The 22,171-nt window shown below is 33.3% G+C and overlaps 1 protein-coding gene and 1 long non-coding RNA gene across 2 annotated transcripts in view; one reads left to right on the top strand and one right to left on the bottom strand.

Moving 5' to 3' along the window:
* The window catches only part of side-IV (sidestep IV), a 231,202-nt gene that overhangs the window by 123,031 nt on the left and 86,000 nt on the right, over window positions 1-22,171 (bottom strand). The gene's annotated exons all lie outside the window — the stretch shown is intronic.
* Window positions 15,160-16,481, top strand: LOC138124600 (uncharacterized). Its single transcript, XR_011157216.1, has 2 exons — window positions 15,160-15,412; window positions 15,471-16,481. It is a non-coding gene; the product is annotated as an uncharacterized lncRNA (long non-coding RNA).

Below are 22,171 nucleotides of genomic sequence, written 5' to 3'. Positions count from 1 at the left end.
TTGTAAATCATTTAAATAACACCAAATCACAACAAATGCTTCTTACATCTTATATTATATGTGTAGCAAATATTGTTTCAACTAAATCGTACTCACGAAAATGTTGATAGGGTTTAAAAATACTTCCCAGGTTTCAACGTCTTTTGCGACGTTGGACGAACAGTAAATACCCTGGTATCAACTGAAATTATTATATACACTTGCCACCAAGATTTTGCTTATCTCACAATTTTCAATCTTCCATAAGAATAATTAAAACACCGTATTTGATACTTTCTGAAAATGTAAATTTTGACGTTTGGCCTTCCTCGTGACGTCACACGCTGTCTGGCTTAAGGCCTGGTGTTCTAGATAGCAATGTCAGTATTGCCACCTATCGGCGATATTAGTCTCACTCATGTTATGAGGCTTTCGGCACATTCAACTACGCCACCAACGCTTACTCCGATGGGACAGTAATGTATAATCACCCTGTATATATTGTAAATGGAGACTAAAGGATTCAATAATTTTAAGGACAAATAAATAATATTCTACTTTAGAGTTGACACAAATTGGAAGCTTCTTAATTTAGTCCTTTATACTTAAATATAAAATAATAAAACGCAACCGCATTTTTAACTCTTGAAATGATGAATATTTTAAAATATACATTTACTGACAAGTTACATAATTTTAAACCTTTGAAATATCCAAAAAAAACATTAGATTTCTATTACTTTCATGTAGGTACAAAACTGTGTTTAATTAATTATCTAAATCATCGCCTTCAGTTTCACGGATATCAAGTTTCCTTTCATAGTACATAGTTAATGGGGCGAACATCGGCGCTCTTGAAACCAGAAATCATCAATTTCTAAACATTTTTCCTTGTTCTTGAATTTGCTTACAGAATTTGGAAACTTATGATAACATCTCAATTTAAAAAAATACAGTTTCAAAAAAATGTGTAAACTGTGTAAGTGGTTGATCCGTTGTTCGTTGTCTTTGGCGTAGAACGTTTTAATATACAGATCACAAATGGGACAGTAACGTACGCGAAAATGGGTTGCTGTCTCTTTTGGTAGTTTAAGAAGTAGTAGGTGAACTTTGTCTTCTCTTAAAATGGATCAAATCGAAATTGGAACAAAGTACGAAGAAAATATCTTCTCTAAAATTATGTTCGACCGTTGCAGTACCAGAAGTCATTGCAACAGTTTTTGGGATTCAGATACAACGTTGTTGATTGAGTCTTTCCAAAGTATTTGCTAAATTAACATCCAACGCTCACGAAAGACCAATGAAACAATCAGGACAACAACAATCAAACTTTATTTTCGCCAGATCTATCTCTTAGCGATTACCGTGTAATATGGAAGAGCATTATTTGGTAAAGCAAAAATGATGGAAGTAAATAAAGGACTTCAAACAAAATAAAAAAATGTCTTTCAAAGAAATAAAAGAATGATGTATGAGCATCCCAGGAGACTCTTTCGGCAATAAAATTGTTCAACTCTTCCTTGTCGATTGTTTCTACGTCAGGAACAATAAATAAGAACCCCTCTCGTACTTGGAAACAAGGCAACAAATTTAAAATGTAAAATTCGTTAGGGTTGATCATAATTACTGTAAATTGTGAGGGGTTATTTTAGTCTAGGATTGCATATTTCATCCCTTTTAGAGATTTGTTTTAAATCATAAATCTTCTGTGGGTCTATGGTGGTCATTAAATTTTGGCATATTATAAATATTTCTTCAAGCAAATAAAGCTATAATTAATTAAGCTTGTTATAAGCGATTATAAATGTGTGCGAAAACAAAATTTTCAAATTCTTTTTAATGAATATGTACTTTGCCGACAACAGTTTCTAATTTGACTATGAAAACACTGAAAGTATGTAATATGGGGGGTTATAATTGCAGGAAATTGTGAGATCCAATTTGACACCGGAAGTGTACCTTTTGGAGAACCAGTGCATTAATTGGAATCTAATTCGGAAAGTTTTGTAATTGCTAGTTCCGCGTAATTGGCGCCACGCTCTTACATAATTTTCTAGCGCAACTGGAGAAAATTCCCTTTGTTAGCAATTCCAATAATTGGTTCGTCTGGAAGAAATGTACCTCATTAGAAAAAACGTCGTTAATAAGACAAGAATAGAGTTGCAAGTTATGTAAGTTGCGACCGCCATTTGCGAGCATCCGTCTTCCGCGCAGGGAACATCTGATCCCGGGTGAGAATAGAATGTTAGATTATATTACATACTCCAATTTATCACAAATGTATCTGCCAGGTTGTAAGTTACCGTTCGATATCCACCATTATTCAGATGGACCAATTTATATTTCGAACAGCCCCGATCCCAGCTGAAATTTTCCTGCGGACATGTGTCCGTGATGTCTGCCATGATGTCTGCCATGATGTCGTCAGTCAAAAATTGTACCGGATCAAACAATTTAATTGGAATTCAGAAAGAGGATAAATCTTTGTAGAACTGATTCAGTTTTAATTAAAACCGTGTTAACACCCTTTGTAGGATGTCGACCGGTCGGCTATTGGCAGTCAAAGACGAGGCAATATTGATCAACATTCTGGAAGTTTATTACAAGACTTTTAATTATTTTAATTTGGAACCGTAATTCGCTCGGAGACTTCGCCTCAAAGAAAACGAACTACTCGTTATTCCAATAAAAGTAACTGAGTTATAGCCGGCTACGGACCTTTGTAATACGACTGGGATCGACTGTGGATAGCAAAATAATTTATTTTATTCCATTGCCTCCACTCGGCGAGTAATTAAAATATACCGAGGTAAGGAGGATTTATGTTCAATTTATGTTTGCCCTAATTTCGTGATATTGTAAATCTCCCAAATTTCGTTGATTATCCCTTTGATTCAAAGCAAACAGTAAAAAGGGGTTTCAGATATTTTAGATAATAAATTCCTGCAGTCTCTGCTCAAGGCTAACCGTAATTAAAGGTAACAACTATTTCCACAGAGGTGTTTGTTTTAAGCTTGAAGATAATTAATGAAACCTACATTTGCATGTACAAAACCTTACAAATATTTGCTACTAAGTTTCATTATAACCACAAGAGTCTTTGCATTTACATTTTTTAATCTCAATTATAAATATTGAATTATTATTGTCACCTTCAGCCTCGTCTTAATTAAGAAAAACATAAAAAAAATAAATTAAATATTTCTACACAAAGTTAGAAAGCTCACAAAGTTCATTCGTTCATTAGAAGAGAAAACAAATTTAAACTCTCCAGACACTAGAAAAACTTCAGGAAAGTATAAAAAGTAGTGAAACATTATTCTTTCACTTTCACGAGATTATTAATGAGGAATACAAACCAATCACGATGCAGGAAAAAATACGGAGGGTGAAGTTGAAACTCTATTCACCGCCTTGATTCATTAAATTTAGCTCCTCTGAGTACCCAAATACTCATTTCCAATAGCCCCTGTTGTGAATAATCTGTTTCTTAGACCCAAAGTTTTAAGGCGGCGTTCCTTACGTTCTATGTTGAATTCTAGATCTAGGGCGACGATCATGACCTCTTCTTGAGACCATCCGGACCAAGAACGGGTACTTTAAACAATATCACAATCAATGATGCAGTAGAGAAGAATTTATCAATCTAAAAAATGAAAACGCTAAACAACTGCAACACAATGTGCAACCAGGGTGGTTCATTACGTGAAAGTTTTGAAAAGCATCGTGAAGGAAACTGCATTAAACTTTTATCTACCTGTCCCGCCGACCACTATTATTTAAAGTTTCCTTCTAATTTAATTAAGAATGACAAATAGCGGGTAACTTTCCTGAATTTGTTGATTCTACTGTTAATGGTGTAGTTTTCAACTGAACTGGTTTTTACTTTTTGCACTCAGCCTATTAAATTCATAGCATGCCACAGAGGGGTACATAATATGCAAATTACAGTACATGAGGTTTTTGTTATACGTGCATCAATCTTAATTGAGGTTGAAATATTCAAATTATGTCGTGTTCCTTCACGCTAATGATTATTTTGCGTTCGAATTAATTTTTAATTGCACTCATTGCTCAGCAAATAAAAATTCAGGAAAAGCAATCGCATTGTCATTTAGAAAACGCTACTAATGCATTAAGATTTCTTTGAGAAAAAATATATTTTATAGAACATTTGATTGGAGCAATCGATAATTTGTTCTTTGTAGGTTCTCAAATCGATATATGTACATTTCAAAATAACATTTATCTACTTTTATTTAATACTTTTCTTAGCCAATATCAATGCATTAATACTTTTTAGTTGACATGCTAACACAGCAGTCAGAAAATATTATTATTTTTTATCTTACTTTATGAAAAATTTAATTTGCATTGTTATATTTGGAAATAGAAACAGAGTTGTTTGAAGTTGTTGAATTGATAAAAAATGAAAATCCCGTTCTATTCGCAAAATTACATTTTGTTTCAGAGAATCACGTTATTTTTAATAACAGATTTAATAATTTAAAATCTTTTTCCCCCAACTCAATTAATTAACACAAAGTACTTAAGGAAAGTCTTCAAAGTTTCATTAGTTTTTCGAGCTTAAAAACAAACTTTCGGTATTAGATGCTGTAATGAAATTTGGAACGTCATTTTTAATATTAAAACACCAACCAATGATTGGCAGGAAGGGTGAAGCTGAGTCGATTTTAAAAGCACCCTCCCATAAAGTATCGGTTAAACATAATTTTTACAAGGAAATAATACGCTTTTACGGGGGATGAATAAACATAAGAGTTTTACATAAACATAATCCATTTTTTTATCCAGAAGCTATCGAGAGGGTGGAAAATACGAATTTTATTTGCCGAATAAAAAATATCGCGGCGCTTATTCGAGGGTGGAAACATAAGCGGCGCATTAAAATCTTTTATTTTGAAATTTACATAATAGTCCAGCTTACACTACCACTAATATGTGCAGTAAACCGCCCTTACCAATCGTCATAAAGTGTGGGCGGGATTTGCGAGGATACGGTAAACGTCTGTCAAATATCGTAACACAATAAACCTGTTTTTACGGTGTTGCACATGCCGGTTGCGTTTGTACTTATCAGCTTCACAAATCTATTAGATTTATTCGATAGATCATGATGCATCTATTTGGCCATCGCTTGTGTGATTTACCTTTGGTGTGCTCGTATCCGGCTGTGAAGATAGCGGAGCGGCAACATAAACCATTTTTATTTTTAAGTCGGGACAACTTAATTAACAAGAAAGTGGTCATTTTATCTATCAGATATTTCACGCTGGTCATTCGGCCTCTTTACACGCACCCATAAAGTGGATACAGGTTCTGACGGGAGAGATTACATAAATTATCGTTAAAATAGATCGGTGAGTTCTTTTTCCCTCGCGCCGAGAAAGACTCGCTAAATAATATTGTTGCGTCATGGTACAGGACCTCATCGATCAACGTAGAAACGTCAAATGCACGAAAACTTTCAATCTAAGAATCTAAATAATGCGACCAAGGGATAGTTTTGAGCTGATCTTAACTATCTGAACTTATGCAGTATTACTTATCAAGGTATTAACTTTTTTTTAAAAGATGCTTTAAATTTTTATTTAACTTCGTCGTTCCGTTGCAAGCTCTAGCAGTGAAATACGAGTAAGTTTGCTTTTCATTACTTTTTACTATAAGGCTTTGGCTAATAAAACATTCTTCTTATTTCATTAAATTACAACATTTTTCCTTAGTTATTTCAAAAGAGCTTTTCAATTTGAAGTAGATGTACAAATAAATATTTTTCCTTTGACCCATTCTGTTCTGAAAGAATTTCAGTGACAATATTAATATCAATATTTTTCCTGAAGACTCCTTACTCTACGTTCAACTATTTTCTCTCTTCCACAATACCGGACAACAAATTTTATGTTATCTGTCTCATTTTAAAATATAAATTAAAAATATATAATAAGATTCAGTTTAGACATTTTTTTCCATGGATTTCCTCATTTTACAACGTTCCACCTGTAGGAACTGGTCCTTGAAGTAAATGTAAAATCACAAGGACAGAATTGCTCGTTACAAACAAGTGCTTCATCGAAAAGAGTTAATAAAATCGCTTGAAACAATAATTAGAAAACACAACAAAGTAGAAAATTGGTTTGTAGAGAACAAAAACGTCACGTTAACGTTATTTAGCTTTGTAGAATTTAATGTGTGAGTGAGCGAATGAATGAAAATTTCAAAAAAGTCAAATAAAAGTGCAAATTGCTAGTGAATGTGGCGCTTGCATGACCAGCAAATTTCAGCTTATTTATTTATTCAAATTTACACTCATTTAAAAATTGTAGATTACCAGATTTTAATGTAGGTAAATTCAGGTCTGGTCTGTGCAAAATTAAAATTTTAAAATTTCATCTTAACTCCACGAACGCAAATTTCAAACTGCAATGCCATGAGTGGGTTCATTTGATTTTGAAAAGAATTGTACACCAATTGCATCCAACGAGATGTTGGATCGTGAATGGCCACGCATGTGAAGCTCTGCCACAACATTCTTTCATCCGTTTCAAGTGAGCCGTTGACTTATTCCATTGTCTATTCACGATACTCATTTTTTCCCCTCAACAGTATTCTCATGACTGTTTACTCATAAACATTTTAATTTAAACATTGTTGACGTCCATCAGCACTCGAACATAAAACAGCTGCAGTTGTTCCTCTTACTAATTTATTTGCAGCAATCATGTTGCTGTGGTTATTCGTAACGTTTTTATAATCAGGACAGGACATTAAAAAAGTTTTTAAAAATACTTGACGACTTTTCAACTGCATAATATTTCCTCTAGCATAAACTTCAGTACATCCCAATTAGGGTTCCGTATTGATTTCCTTTATTACCCTTTTCTCAAACTGCTTCACCCCGGCGAATTCCATCTTGATCTTAATATTAATTTAATTTAATTAACATAAATGTAATTGCAGTAGACCCCACGTCTGAAAAAAATGGTTGGTTGTAGCTTCTCACTGTCACGAATTTAGATCAAGGAACTCTACTTTAGGATGCTTCGTAGATACGCTTTCCTTATTAGTTATTACCCCTTCCCACGATGGTGGATGGCTTAAATTATTAGTAAAAAGATCATTCAAATCTGTTCGGTAGCTCTTTAATTATAACCAGACATGGAATACATACATATGTACAAATTTTGCTTTTTATATTACGTAAACAACAATACATTAAAGTATTTTAATTTTTACCTTCTATACTTTGACGACATTTTTCTATCCTTCCTTGATGTACGACTTAGGGCCTGATTTCAAGGCATGGTGGCAAATAGGTGGTGCAGCCCAAATGTGTAGTTATCTTTGTCCTACACATTAATTACCAATACGCGTCATCTTTCTCTCTTGCGCCGTTACCAGGACAACAAGTGCGACCGTCGCAAGTCAACTTGAAATCGGCCTCTTAGCCTATATTCAAATAAGCATCTACTTTTGCAGAATATGGAAAATTAATTTCAACACATTAAAAAATCTTATTTTCAATATTATTCCAATATTAACTACATTCACAATATTATTATGTAATTTGCAAAACAATACATCAGCAATGCATCATTAAATGCATTCCCAAAAATAGCAACAATTTGCAAGTTGTCTTGTATTTGTTACTTAAAAATAACAAACCCTTAAATAATGTAAAGCTTCCACGTTACATTGATTTCAATTTTGTACCATTATTTGCCAATAACATTTAATCGTTGTTAACAACTCAACAGGTCAAATGAACAAGTAAACTCCATAATACGCCAGTAACTGACGCACGTGGATTACACAGGTAAACTATAATTTGTGCCATAAACAATATATATTTGCATTGTAATTAGAATTACCCAACTTAGATATACAATATAGATATCCACAACGAACACTATTATATAATTATTAACTTTCAGCAATATAAATATAATGCGGGTCTATAAATAAAGAAAGCTTCTTTGAATTTCAGTTGGCCACTTATGACAAGCTTATACTCAGTGCATTTTCATGGTTGTCATTGTTGTCAAAGGCCTTTGGAACGAATTAAAATTTCTTTCCACCTCGAACCATCATTAACCATGCAGCCAATTAGGTATTTCATACACATGACCCTCTCGTTACAATAAATGTTTATATAAAAATTACAATTGCAGTTACAAAAATTCAAGTAGATGATGACATCAGTCGTGGAATGGGAAAAATGAAGAGATCAAAGTACAAAGATCAAAAGAATAATCTCGTTTGACATTTCATGTTTTTTTCGAGATTTAATATTGGAAGGAGGGCCTATATGTGAGGCAACTATAAGGATATTACAAATGTTTCTTACATCGTAGTCGACGTAAAATACATACGTTACTGTACTATATTCAAGATAAATTCAAGTGATTACTTGGTTGCCTAAAAACAAGGGGTTTTAAGACAACGCAATTTAAAGTAATAAAATTGTAACACATAATTAAAATCACGCCACAAGAAATTTCGTCAACTGATTAAAATTTTACTGAAAAATTATAGAAACAAAAAGATAGCACAAAAATAAATGTATTGTTTTCAAAAAAACAAAACGGTTACTAATATGTTTCAGTCACTTGATTACTCTTTGTCACTTATTTTTCAAAAATATTTTGTCACATTGTCTGACCAATATTGAGGCAGTCACGTGCCTCCTCTTTAATCCTTTATTCCTCAAGAGCTTCCTATGACTCTGGATGCCTTCCAGCTGATGTTCTTTATTTGTACTTCCAATCTGAACAATTTTTTTCTGTCGATTTTCTTGCAGGTCAAGACTAAATAATAGAATAAACAAATTTCATTTTTGCTAAAGTAAGCTAATGCCTTGCACGAAGTCATGTTGAATTTTTTTTAAATTTCTTTAACACCTCGATTACTAGTTTAAGAAGTGTTAAACAATGAAAACACCAAAGTGACAAATGTGAGGTGTCAAATGTCAAATTTACAAATCCAGAAGAGGCGGCAAATCCGTACGTATCATAAATCAGAGTCAGATATGACTTAAGAAACATTACTAATAACCCTGTGTTGGTGGTAATCGATGGCATTTTGTTTTTTCTGGGGGGTAAAAGTAATTGAGGTCGAGTAAAATTTGCAGTTAAATTGTGCAGTAGTAGTGCAGTATCAGGTCGCATGTTGCATCAGACGGCTGAAAATTAAAATTAGGCCATTCGGGAGCTCCATTTCCGCGCTTTTATGGTGTTTGGTTGACAATATAAACGTTATCAGTCCTCCCCGGCCGTCCCATAAAATAATTTAAATAATAACCGGCAACGTCGCTTCTAAACTGGCAATAACTCCAACTTACCAAACTACCACTATCTTGCGGTTTTGCGCCGTGGCAACACACAGGTGACTACAATGGAGGATCTGCTCGTTCCTCCACATATGGTCTGAGTAACGACCCCAACCGCATGTCGCTGGGGCATCAAGTGATGTATTATTGTGTATATTGCCTCTTTATGTCCGTCCGTTTGTACCGACATCAGTGTGTGTCATGATGTTAATGGGTCGTTGCCTACTGTTAGTTAACTAACAAGTTTGTGGTCGAAACCAAATGGGCAGTTAAAGAAGCACGCCAGTTCCACCAATTTCATTAGGCCGGGGTAATCAAACTGCAAACGTTCGACGTGAAAGGGCCCGAAAATATATCGTCCAATCATTATTTTCGCGCCCTAATCTTATTGCGAGTCTTTATTTTCACTTTATGTCGAACGTCTCCAATCGAATTTCGATATGTTTAAAAAGGGAACGGAAAATTCCGTTTTGATGAGGGGACGTGATCATCAATTTAAAGAAAAAATCGGAGGCGATTCTCCTTTCTCGCTGGAGAGGTTTTCTAATCTCGGAAATACTGAATTCTTCTGAAGCGGTGATTTATTTCTAAAAATAAAATTAATATATGCACATATTTGCCAAATTTCTCGGCTCGTTTCGTGCAATCGTATTTGTTATTTTTAAAATTTTTCCATTTTCATGCCTCTATTTCTTCTCCTTTCCAGATTCTAAAAAAATCGTGTGTTGACTGACGAACTGTTCGTCAATTGCTCTAAATATAAAACACGTAAATATACAGGGTGTATCTGAAATACGTGTGTTAATTATAACCAGCGAAAGAACCCTCCAATTTATTTAACTTTTCTCTATAACATTTTCCAAAATTCGCAAAAGTATTCCAACATTTTTTGCCCCCTAATTTTTACTAAACTAGTTGTTTTGTGTCATTAACTAGGCTCAATTTTTTGTAACCATGAAAATTTTAATTTTAATTATTAATTTTTTTATATAACAATGTAAATTTTTGACAAAGCTCCGTTTCTATCACAACAGAAAATTTTCGCCTTTACCCACAGGCGGACTTTGATGACTAATTTGTTCCAATTTTTAAATCAATTTGTAATGCTTTTTCGTAAAAATGTAATAGAGAAAATTGTAATGAATTAGCGAGTTATTTCCCTGGTTAAAATTAACACACGTATTTCAGATACCCTGTATACATAAATACGCCCATACATATGTAGATTAAGGCGTAATTTCAAAGTAAGTGCTTATTCACAATGGACATAAGACATAAGAAATACATAAGAATAATTTGTAAATTTGGGCAATTGGGAAATAATGTATATGTCCATATAACTCGAATATGATTCTTCATGCCTTTTTGTACACAACAATAATGTTTACTGAGGTCATTTCTCATAAGTTACGTAAAAATTAATAGTATATCCACTGCATGTATCATGAATTTCTTATGCCTTATGTCAAGCTTATGTCCATTGTGAATAAGCACTTACAAAGTAAATGTATTTATTAATTTAATACTTAATAATTTTTTTTATCTTTTATCAAATATATTCGTGTGGAAACCAGATATACGAGTACCTTAGCACCCTTATTTCTAATGTCTCTGATGCTGATTGGAAGTAGAATGTGAGAAAATACAACGTTTTTGATAGATGTCATACCATGTTTGGGAAATTGTAAATTTTCATGTAGATACAGTGAAACTTCCCTTAACGGGTGCTTCTTAAAAGCGAACAATCCTTTGAGCGGACAATTTCTGATTCCCCGGCGTCGCCGTCGTCCCATTAGTTTCTTTACATTAAATTCTTCTATAAGGCGGACACTCCCAATAACAGACGTGGACAGTATATATTCTCATTCAATTTTGCAATTTCTGACCACAAAAATCTCCCTAAAGCGGGCAGCAACCTCGCAAAAATTAATGTAATAATTTTCTGAGAAAAGATGTTTGCGCTGAGATTGGTTTGCCTAGCTCAATCGAATTCTCGAATTCCTACAAATGTATCAGGCCATTTTGCACACAGATACATACACATAGTATGTATGGGGTGTTCATTTAAATTTCGGGTCAAAGTTGGTGTTGAAGAGTCGATTATGAACGCACTACGGATTACGGATCACGGATAAGCTTAACCGTTGTTTGTGTTTTTACACGAGTGGTGCGTTCACAATCGACTCTTCAACGCCAACTTTGACCGGAAATTTAAATGAACACCCGATACATACATATTATGTATCTTTGTTTTTTTACATAGTTTATGTATATAGGTATACCGTGCGATCGAAAATAAAAAAAATCGAGATGGCCATAATTAAACCACTTCAGTTGGCAGCACGTAAAAATTTAATTTAAATGTCATCAGATGTCATTAATTACAATAGTAACTGTTATTCCGCACTTTCAAGGCACTTACCAACAACTTGCCTTGATTATTTTGTTTTTCCATACCTGAAAAAGAACGTGTTGAAAAACAGGCCTGGCGCAATTCCCGAATTAATGCAAGTAATTACTGATAACTGCAATTTAATTGATGTCCCGACTTTGCGAAGGTCATTTTAAAATGAAGCGAAGAGAGTAGCATGTTTGGAAGCTGAAGGCAGACATTTCGAATATTTACTCTAGTTCGTAAATACGATTGGCGCTCCTCATGATTTTTTTACAACAGACAGGTCACACATAATGCACACCTTTATGAAAATCAAGATTTCAACGTTCTCAAAATCACTAACCTAACTTTTAAGACTGACATCTGATAATTGAAATTTTAACGAATTGCCTACTGAAATTTTTGGTCACAGTCAACTCTATTTTTTTTTTTCGATCTCACGGTACTATGTAATGCATTCACATTTTCGCTTTTTTCTTAATATTTTTTGTAAGTTGCAAATAAATTGCCTTTTCCAAGTAAATATGTACATAATTTATTTCTTATCTTCAAACCTATTATGTATTCACTTTTTCCCAAAAAGCTGACACTTCTGTATAGCGGACAATATTTCATTCCCCGTAGGTGTCCCTTATAGGCACGTTTCACTGTATTGGGTTTCCTATCGCACTCACTGAATTAAAATACACATGTCTAATTTTAATTTTTTTTGGAAAAAAATAATGCAAATGACAAGAATTAAAACTATGAGTGTTTGGCTAGAAAACAAAATAGAAATTGATAATCTGACTTGGTGTCTAAATATACCGGGTGTCCCATCGGTTTGGCAAAGTAGATTTACTAAGTTAATATAAGTTCTTTTAAAAATGTTATTATTTCATGTTATACATACAAGTTATGAGCACGGTTTAAAAATATTTTAGATTATACAGGGTGTTTGGTGTATCGGTGACAACACAAAGTTATATTTTTTTAAATGGAACACCCAATATTTTTTTGCGTTTTTGGAAAGCTCTCGTCAAAACAAAGAGGAAGATACCACATTTGATGGGTCTAACTTCTACTGTTAGTAAACTATTCGCTCTTTTGTGTCCGGACAAACCAAACTTTGAAAATTTGTAAAAAATATAACAGATGATAATTATTTGGATTAGGTTTTTTTAGAACATTGTAAATATCATCAATTTTATTGCCTTGTTGAAAAACATTAAGATTTGTACTTAATTACATAGAGGGCGCTTCAAACGCAAACTCTTTATTTAGTCAATTTTTTTAAATGGAACACCCTGTATTTCGATATACCGTTGGATAGCTCTTTCAATGAGCGTTCAAAAGATATAAGGTGTTTGGCATCTAAAATAAATAGTTTATCCACAAATTTCATTTATAATATCAAATATTTCAGATTTTTCTTTAATTTAACTGAACCAAAAAAATACATTTCATCGAGTTTAATATTACTATAGATTTACAAAATAATTCAAAAGAAAATAAATTTAACCTGTAATTAACTTAAAAAAAAAGAAATAAAAAGAACAGTAGCGGTTGTACACATAATGTGGTTCCAACATGATGGTGCACAACTTCATTATTATCGCCGTGTTAGACAGTAGGTACCTCGATAATTGGAGGGGGGATCACTGGATAGGACGCGGTGGTCCTGTGGCTTGGCCAGCGAGATCATCCGATCTAACCCCTTTGGATTTCTTCCTTTGGGGTTTTGTGAATCAAGAAGTCTATCAAGAAAAGCCCACTACATCGCAGGATATGAAAAACCGCATAAGAAATGTGTTTCAAACAATACGACGAGAAACTCTTTCCAATGTTCGTGAAACATTTATTAGACGATTAAATTTATGATTGGAATAAAATGGCCAAATCTTTGAGCATTTAGTTGGATAACTTGTTTATTGTGTTTTTTTTTTTTTGGAAAGTGTACAACCGCCACAGTTCTTTTTATTTCTTTTTTTTAAGTTAATTAAAGGTTAAATTTATTCTCTGAATGTATTTTTTTAGTTCAGTTAAATTAAAGAAAAATCTGAAATATTATTTGATATTTTCAATGAAATTTGTGGATAAACTATTTATTTTAGATGCCAAACACCTTATATCTTTTGAACGCTCATTGAAAGAGCTATTCAACGGTATATCGAAATACAGGGTGTTCCATTTAAAAAAAATGACTCAATAAAGAGTTTGCGTTTGAAGCGCCCTCTATGTAATTAAGTAAAAATCTTAATGTTTTTCAACAAGGCAATAAAATTGACGATATTTGCAATGTTCTGAAAAAACCTAATCTAAATAATTATCATCTGTTATATTTTTTACAAATTTTCAAAGTTTGGTTTGTCCGGACACAAAAGAGCGAAGAGTTTACTAACAGTAGAAGTTAGATCCATCAAATGTGGTATCTTCCTCCTTGTTTTGACGAGAGCTTTCCAAAAACAGAAAAAAATACTGGGTGTTCCATTTAAAAAAATATAAGTTTGTGTTGCCACCGATACACCAAACACCCTGTATAATCTAAAATATTTTTAAACTGTGCTCACAACTTGTATGTATAACATCAAATAATAACATTTTTCAAAGAACTTATATTTACTTAGTAAATCTACTTTGCCAAACCGTTGGGACACCCGGTATAATTTAACTCAACATATATTATGGACAAACAACGAACCCATTAAATTTCCGCAGACGAGGAATAAATTGTTCGCTGAGCTCATAATTTCTGGAATAATGTCATGTTTCCCTTTTCTAAACTGTAAACTTGTTCAAGTTTCAAACTCTCAGCATGTATGGACATTAACGAAAAAACAGAAGCTAAAAATTTTAATTAACTACGAAAGTCTAAATAATACAACTCCATTTTTAAGGGTACACAAGACTAAAGTCAATATTACATTACATCAAAAAAAGTTTCATTATTTATTTTAAACATGAGTGTCAAGTATTTATCTCATATTTTAATGTTTTTTCCAATGTTTTCAACATATACGTTACATTTAAAAATAAAAAATGTACACGCATCAAAATAATTAAAAAATACACATTTATTATTTATCAATTGCATCACAGAAAATATGTTAACTAAAATATTTTCTCTAATCATAGATTGTCTAGTCCATTGCATTAGTTTTTTTCTATGAAACGTTATTCATCAGTTCATCACAATCACATGCATCTCTAGATACTTTAAAGACGCTTTTCTAGTTCTTATCGTTTCCATTGTGCAAGTTGCGGATTGTTGGTGAAGTCATTAAGAAACAGCCGTCTAAGAAAAAATCTGCGATGGGATATGAATACAAACTACAAATACCTAATATTCTCCTAAAAAATAAAACGAACAAATTTTGTGGTTTAGTGTGGGAATAGTGCCAAAATTTCTTCTCTTAGAATCACCACATCTTCTTGATATATTAACACATGTTCAGGTAATACAGGGTCTCTATAAATGATTGTCTGGTCAAGCCAGCCTTGGAAAAAATTTTTACTGTTCCGCTTTTTTGAAACCGATGCCAAATTCTAGTTCGTTTTCACGGTCACTTCTGACATTAGTGAATGACGTTTCGTTTGCGCTTGTCAGTCGAGTTTTGGTTCCTTATATTCGTTTTATCGCAGTTAATCACAGTTAATATACACCAAAAATCTGTATTTTTCAATAAAAATTGCAAGTACGTCCGCTTTTAGAGGTAAATACACTGGCAAAATTTGTGTGGTTATGCTTTAATGATTTATGTTTTATTTTAGCTTTATTTTCTTTACAATGGTTTATTCTGTTGAACAGAACACGTTCATTGTTGTTTTTTACTTTCGAAATGGAAGGTTTAGTAATGAGGAATTATCTGTTTGTAAAAATGAATTCCATCAAAATATCTGAACAACATTGTGAACAGATTTTTAACAATCAGAACAATTAGCAAGGGTAAATCATTAGGACGACCACCAGTATCTGATGAAATACTCAATGATTTGAAAGAAATGGTGGAAAAGACTCTACAGATATCCATAGCCTGTTTATCTCAACAATCTGGTGTACCACGAAGCACTTGTCACAAAATCATTAAAAATAGGCTACAACTGCATCTTTATAAAATTAGTGTTGTATAAAAACTCCAACCTGCAGATTATCAAAGTTGTGTTTAATAATGTAATCAGTTTGAAAATCACCTCAATTTCAGAATTTGGAGTGCTGAGAATCCACACCAATTTGTAGAGACTCCTTTACATGTTTTGAAAATTGGTGTGTGGAACTGTGGATAGCAGTGTTGCTGTACCTTTAACCAAGAAATGCTGCAAAATATTTTTGAAAATAAATGATGAATTGTCAAGTGTTTAGAAGTTAATGGGGGACATTTTCAATCTATTTTATAAAAAAAATACCTATTTGTTATCGTTATTTAGTGTTGTAAATTATGTTATTGAATACATTTGATTTTATTGAAAAACCAGTAAGACTTGTCATGAAAAACACTGTTATTTATATTGGAAGAAAAAATGGGAGTCAATACCATATTCGACAATTCAGTCTAGGTCGTATTTACCACTAGCATAAAACAAGAAATGTGAAAACACTAAAGCAGACAAAAAGGCAGTATTGTATTGTGGTATACGGGGACAAGGTGTTCTCAATATTTATCTGTTTGGATTTGTTCTCATACCAATTCCTGTACAGTGTGTGGCGGTACGATGGGGGCAATAATTGTTCCCCTGTTGGTGTTGATATTAAATAATAAATACATTAATGTTAGCAAGAGTAAAGCACAGTTGAAACTTGTCTCTGGTTAAAAGCCAACAACCTAACCTGAAAATGTGACATTCATTATTTGCCGAACAAAGCGGCACATTCAAAATTTGACAAGTTTCCATGGCTGGCTGGACCCGACAATCATTTATAGAGACCCTGTATAAATTTAATTTAATGTCTGTTCTGTGGAGACTGAGCTTTGTTGCACTTACCAAGTTAGCTGCAGTTTCGTAATAAACAGATGCTACGGCGAACAATTCCACTTACCTGCAACAAGAAAATTAGTAGTTTAACATACAAAAACCTGACGATTTTTACGAACATATAAAATGTTCGAGCGAATAACATTGTAAATCGTTTTTCTATAAAAGGAATTAAAACAGGTTGATGGGTATTTTGTTCATTATTTTTGCATAAAAGTTTTACTATCGTACCTGGATGTAATGAGAAGCTTCTTTAAGTTTGACAGATTTTCCAAGAAAAATGTGTGGGGATTTGTGTTTGTAATTAAAATATACATTAAGTTAGCGCTAAATGGAAAGAACAAAAAAGCGATAACAAAAGATGTACGTTTTGTTAGTTAAAATGCATTAAAAGGTAATGGAATTATATTTAACAAAACCAATTTATGTAATGAAACAGAAAGAGAGAATACAAAGTGTCTAAAAGCAGCAGACATAATAAGCAAAGAGGATAATGTCTTCAGCACTACAAATAGATAAAAGGGAATGTGTATAAGAAAGTCTACAAAGGAAATGAAAGCGGAAGGCAAACATTCCATCGCAGAATTACATAATTTTATTTATCATCTGCATGAACATAACATTAAACATAATTATCCTTAACGCCTATTCTTCAACTAAAAATTACCACTCTCCCGGGTTCTTTTCATTCGTCCTGTAATTTTTTTTAATCAACACCCAATAGGACGAGCGTTCTTAATTCCCTCCACCGCAAAAAAGAAACAGGCAGTTGATGCCGGTAGATTGCCTCGTATTAAATTTAACAAGCTTTTTATTTTTTGTCAAAATATAGAAAATTTCTCTAGAGATCTTTTTTATATTTTCCTGCACATACCTATTATGCTAGACCATAAAAGTGCTTCCCTATTCGGCATTCCTGCGCTCCTCCGGGAAGCATATTTTAAATTTCATATTAAAACGTTTCGTATTTATCCTTGATGCTCGATCAGGCAAGAATACCTTTTTTAAAGTCTGCCCGACGTGCAATTTAAACTTTTAATGATATGTAGACTTGTTGCAAACTTATGAAATTCTTGTCAAAGACGTACACAGGTTGGCGAAGTTGGATTTGATCGAATAACAAAATTAATGTAAATAAAATGAAATATAAATTTTTTCTTGGGAAATTAAAGGAGAGACGTTCCGCAAAGTTAACAATTAACACAGATTCCATGCAAAAATTCTTTTTTATTAAGTATTTAAATATCCCACATTTATTCTCTCGTCAAATCTAAATTCGCGATATGATTTATAATCGATGATATGACTCGTGAAACCGGAGCAGCACATTCCACTCGTCTTGTGGACTCGCCAACGAGAAAACTACCACAGCCTTATTACGGGAGAAGAGTACTTGTTGCCACATGCGGCAACATGGCCCTGAAGGAGTTAAGACGTTAAAAGTGTGGTGGCACGTAAAGAAGTATGCGGCATGCGTAAGTACTCCTGTGGGATTTCTGTTTTATGATGTGAAAGAATTTAATTAGACCGGAGGTAGCGACACCTTATGCGAATAAGTGGAGGGTGGCAGTTACCCCGGTTCTGTTTTCTTGTATCGAATAAAATCGAAGTGTTACGTTTTCCTCTTCAGTCAATTGAACACGGAGGGCATATTCAGTGGAAGTTATCATAAAAAGCCGCCGGACACCAATGTTACACAGTTCGAACGACTGCAGACGAGGCCAATATCTGCAGAACAATCGATTCCGTGCCATGGTTGTACGGCAGCTTCGGTTTTCACAAAATTAAAACTTTCAGCCCATAAAGCTCGCGAAAATCCGACCATTCGTTGAGCACTGACGTGAGCCCACCTATCGATTTTATCACACCTCCGACCTTCCGGAGTTGCTGTAACATCACATCTTCCAATTTTTCTAATTACAGGACTTTTTTTAAGCGCCTCCAAGTTTACTAATTATTCCGGTCCCCGAAGTCATCAAGCTAAGAAGCTTCAGGTTTATTCTAACATTAAAATCAGGGGTCGCTGAAAACGACACTGTCGTCATCTTCCGGGGAAGCTGTGCTGTCACTTCGCCAGCATTAATTATGAACAATTAGGGCCGAACGAACGGCGGTGAAAAACGCCGCAGAATTCGAATGCACGTGTGTGCGCTAAAATGCAGTGATAACACTAACAGACATTTTAGCATTTTAAATGAAAGGCAACAGGCGCACCCATGCCAAATTGAATTTAAAATTCGCATCTCTGATATTAAAATGAGTATCCCTGTAACAGTGCGCTTACACCATGTTTGTTATCTAAAAGTGAACATATTGTCCGCTTTTTTCGACGTAATTGAATACAGAAACGGGTTTTATTTTTACCATTCTCCTGGGTGAGAAATGCTCTGTGCAAATAACGTAAATTGCCTGAAATCTTTCGAGCGTCTAGACAAAAGCGACAAAAACGATTGTCACCACTTGACATTGGTTCTCAATGGCGAAATATTAATCACGACCGTAATTTATACGACTTTCGCAAATTATGGAAAAAGTACAACGCTGGTGCTTCTCCAACTATTGTAGTCAGATGCCGTGCTTTTTCCTGGAAACCTAACAAGATGCACTGGGTTGAATACAGAGTTCCAATCTGATATTAAAAGTTTTAACAAGTGAGCAATGCTTTGCTATTAAATTCAGTTCAATTCAGAATGTACTGAAAAATCAATAATCAGAATAATAAAAATGGTTCTTGTTTACATCCATTCACAATAAAACGTAATTCTGTTGTCACAATAACGGTTGAATCATAATAGAGAATGTTAATATTGTCAGTTCCATTGTAAGTATATTGATGGATTACAATAGAAGGGTCAATTAATAATGTAGCTAAGTGGTGGTTGGTCAGAGAAGACAACTTCTGTCGAGTAGTGACGTGGATGTATTGGTCAAATAAAATGTAATTTACAGATAACGATAAAAAAATTATTGTAATTCAAATAAAAGTAAATATCAACAACAGTTTGAGAATTTATTTTATGAGCATGTGCCAAAAAAATTAAATAAAATACACAAAATCAACAAGTGAGTTATGATTTATAACACACACGTGACTTATGACTTATAACATACGCGTGACTTATAGACCACTGTACTGGTCTGAAAAAAGAACAATTATGACTCTATAAGTGGCAGGTGCCGGATAAAGAAACAAATAAAACCTTCAGAATAGCTTTCTTATAACAAAAATATTTAGTATAGCAGAAATAAAGAATGTAGTTTCATAATGTTCGTCATCTTTTTTGTACATATATGCATTTTTTTGTTGTTGTTGAGTGGTACACTAAATTTTTAACAATCACAACAAATGTGTGTGGTTTTTCGGCTTTTTTTTCTATCACTAAAATAACATTGACCGACTTTTCAGCTGCATTTTGTGCTTGTTGATCTTCACATTGCTGTTTTTCTCCTTCATTTGCTACTGTCTAATATTCTTCTACTTTTCGGGAGCATTCTCAAAATATGTATGTCAAACTTATTTTTTCTCATACTTGATATATCGGTGTTTTTTTAAATTTCACCTCGTAGTAGGCGTTGAACAGTCGATTCTGAACGCACCACTCGTGTAAAACGTAAAATTTAAATAGCTGATTCGTGATCCGTAACCTGTATAGTGCGTTCACAATCGACTCTTCAACGCCTACTACGGTATGAAAATTAAAAAAACACCCGATACATACATAATATAAAGGGTGTTTTTTTTTAAATTTGGCGTCGAAGTAGGCGTTGGAGAGTCGATTGAGATCGCACCACTCGCACTCGTGTAAAAGCGTAAGATTTAAACAACTGATCCGTGATCCGTAACCTGTATAGTGCGTTCACAATCGATACTTCAACGCCTACTTCGACGCGAAATTTAAAAAACACCGGTTATGGTATCTTCTAACGATATATTCTCTAACAAATGCTTCACTCAGATCAAACAACTTTCTCCGACTATATTTGAGCTTAGATACCTGAGAGGTATACTAAGTCATGTTTTGTTTTTAAATATTTTTCGGCCAATTGATTTTTATAGTTGAGGAGAAGAAAAAAACGCAATCAACGTAAGGGGAAGGTTCAATAACTGAAAGAAATATATCTGACAATGAATATGCTAATGAATAGGTAAATATCTTGTATATTATTAATGAATATTGCAGCTTCCTCTTTAGTGAACAATCTTTTCAACACGCTAACTGTGATGTTAAATTTAGTTATTTTTTTAAAAGTTGACAAAAATCAGGAAGCTTTTATTAAATTTTTTGATTTATATTGCAAAGCATAACGTAATTTAAAGCAAGCAGTGTGCGGCAGATTTATATTTATTGCTTGAATCTTAATGTTCAACATTGCTGCATTACGGGTGCACTCGGCATTCACGGAACATTATTTAAGTTGTTAACAAGATAAAAATCTACATTAAAAACCTAAAAATGTTAGTTCATACAGTTTGTTTTAACAGCGATAGTCGCCTATGCTTACATACTTAAAATTAAATGTGGGTAAAAATTGTGGATCAACAGAAACAGAAAATACATAATAGGAGTAATTCAACTTCTTTATTCATTGGCTATTCTTGTTGGCTGAAAATATGACCCTCAAGCACAGGAAAAACAAAAATGATCAATAAGCAAATAAGTAATGCACGAAAAGGAATCCAGAAGGCAATGCAATATTTGTACATATTTTACGTAGAAAAATAATTATTGATTTTAGACCAATGGTTATAACTTCTCTTTGTTACATGAAAACAAGATTTTTATTTGTTTTCTTATATTTGTTATTAATTTATTTAAACCCAGTTTCAGTTTATAAAATTAAGTTATATTTATAGAACAAAAAATTATTTGGAAATTGTCAAATTTTATTTTCAAATTTAAAATAAAATTTAATAAAATCATTCTAATTTTTAAAACATATTGTATTTCAGATTGAGCCATTCGGTCCATTTCAGAAACTGAACATTTGAAACGAATATTTAGATAGATCTAGTTTTCTGAACATATTTCTAGAAATTAAAAAAATAAGTCGATTGTTGTCACCAAGCACTGAAGAAGTGTACACATTCTGTAAGTGTACTGCTAGCTTAAGTATATAATATAACTCACTCAAGTAAAAATAATGGCATCAGATTCAACAGAGCTAACCGTAAATAACGAGCAAGGTCCGGTCTCTCCACTACGTGGACAGATATCAATTTATTACTTGTTGCCGTCTATTACTCTACCTTCGATGTATAGACCTAGCAGGTGCTGTCACGCTCTTGGCAGTTAACCCACCCTCTTAGACGCCATCGAAGGGCTTCCTACATGATGCCATATCGGAACGGGACTTATTTGCAACTACATTAATTCAAAAGTAATTCTCCTTCCAGCGCAATTTTCCACAAAAGTGTCCAACTGTATCAAGTTTTTAAATGAAACCATAAAAGTATTATTCACTATATCACTTCTCAAGAGAAGTTCCACTACATCTAGATG

The sequence above is a fragment of the Tenebrio molitor genome, chromosome 2, assembly GCF_963966145.1.
Source record: "Tenebrio molitor chromosome 2, icTenMoli1.1, whole genome shotgun sequence".
Taxonomy (NCBI): Eukaryota; Metazoa; Arthropoda; class Insecta; order Coleoptera; family Tenebrionidae; genus Tenebrio; species Tenebrio molitor.
Note: the sequence above shows the minus strand (reverse complement) of the source record. Positions and strands in the feature narration are given on the sequence as shown.